This window comes from Neovison vison, chromosome 7 (assembly GCF_020171115.1).
Source record: "Neovison vison isolate M4711 chromosome 7, ASM_NN_V1, whole genome shotgun sequence".
Classification (NCBI taxonomy): Eukaryota; Metazoa; Chordata; class Mammalia; order Carnivora; family Mustelidae; genus Neogale; species Neogale vison.
Window position 1 is genome coordinate 195,352,028 of NC_058097.1, and position 1,825 is coordinate 195,353,852.

The following is a 1,825-nucleotide window of genomic DNA, read 5'->3' on the forward strand; positions in this document are numbered from 1 at the left end:
TTAGGCTCCTCTTGCCTGTTGCAATTTCTCAGACTTTGACTAGTGACCTTGACAGTTAGAAAGAGTGTACTGCTCGGGTGTTCTGTGGGATGCCCTTCTGTTGGAATTTGATGGTTAGACTGGGGTTGTGGGGTTTGGAGAGTAAGACCAGAGGGGCAAAGTGCCTTTTCACCATATGACATCAAGGGTTTGCATATCCCTTTGACATATTCTCATCAGTGTGTTGTTTCCTGTTTGTTTGTTTGTTTGTTTTGAGCACTTTCTTATGCTGTGGTCCATGCTCTGCTTGTAAATTTCCTGCCCCAGCCGTAGAATCAGCCATTTCTCCAAGGAGCCCTGGAGAACAGTGTTAGAAACTAAGATCTGGGTAGTAAGTATGCTTGTTGCTAATGGGTGTTCTTTCTTTTATGCTCGCTCAGCAGACAGAGAAAAGACATATGTGTGTGTCTATTAGCTTCTGTACAGTCACCCTTCCCAGCTTATTCTTGATCTTGCTTTCTGGGGCTCCAGTTTCCTGTGGTCAGATGATCTTCCTTCTGACTTATCGCCTGAAGGTCAATGGTAGCCGAACACTGTGTGACAGCACCTAGGTCGGCCAGCTCATTTCCCCCCATCAGGCGGGCATTTTACCACCTCACGGTCATCATAACAAGGAGGAGGAGGGCAGTGTAATAAGGTATTTTGAGAGAGGGAGAGAGACAGCATTCACATCACTTTTATTCCAGTGTATTGTTAAAATTGGTCTATCTTCTTATTAGGGATTGCTAATCTCTCACCGGGCCTCATTTATACATTAAACTTCATCATAGGTGTGTGTGTGTGTAGAGGAAAAAACAGAATATATGCAGGTTTCAGGCATCTGCTAGGGGTCTTGGAAAGTGTACTCCGCAGATAAGGGGGAGGGCCGCTGCAGGTACCATGTATCTGCAAACATTCCTACGTGTGACTGTCTGGATGTATCATAAGCTGGACATTCTTACTGATGTCTCCCACCGCAGTCCAGTCCCACTGGACTGGGTCATTTTCGCCTCCTCCCTTGCTTATCTGTGAACTCCTAGTCCAACAGGGAGAAACCTGGCTTTGACCATCCCCGACCCACTTAATTGTTCAATTTGGTTTTCATGCAAAGCGGCATCAGAATTGTTCACCTGTACTGGTGGGAGGAGGGGTTGCGTGGTCAGTTACAGAGCAGTGTGTATGTGCCATCTCCTCGCCTCTAGTTCTTAGAGACTCACTCCCAAAGTGACTTGGGTCAGCACCTGTCCTTCCACACCCCGCAGCGAGGTGTTTCGCACATTTGCAGTGTAGTTGGAGTCTCTTGTCATTGTCTCCACTCTTTCCTTTCACGTCTCAGCCTAAGTGACATTTAAAATTTGCATATCTTGGGCGACCGACTCTTGGTTTTGGCGCAGGTTCTGGTCTCTGAGGGGTTTCGGGATCGGGTCCCAAGTGCGGCTTCGCGCTCAGAGCCGAGTCTGCTGGGGGACTCTCTCCTTCTCTCTCTGCCCCTCCCGCTGCTCATGCTGTCTCTCTCTCAAAATGAATAAACGAATAAATCTTTTTAAATTTGCATAGATCAAGGTTCACTGTCCATGCTGTGAGTTCTGTGGTCTTAACAAGTGTATAATGTCATGTGTGCACCGTTACAATGTTGTACAGAATTCTTTCACAGCCTAGAAGTCCCCCGGGCTTCACCCACTTCTCCCTCCCTCTCCCCTGCACCCCTTGGGGATCACGGATGCGTTTACTGTCTTTATAGTTTTGTCTTTTTCCAGAAGGTCCCCGGAGTAGAACCCTACAGTAGGCAGCCTCTTCAGCTTGACTT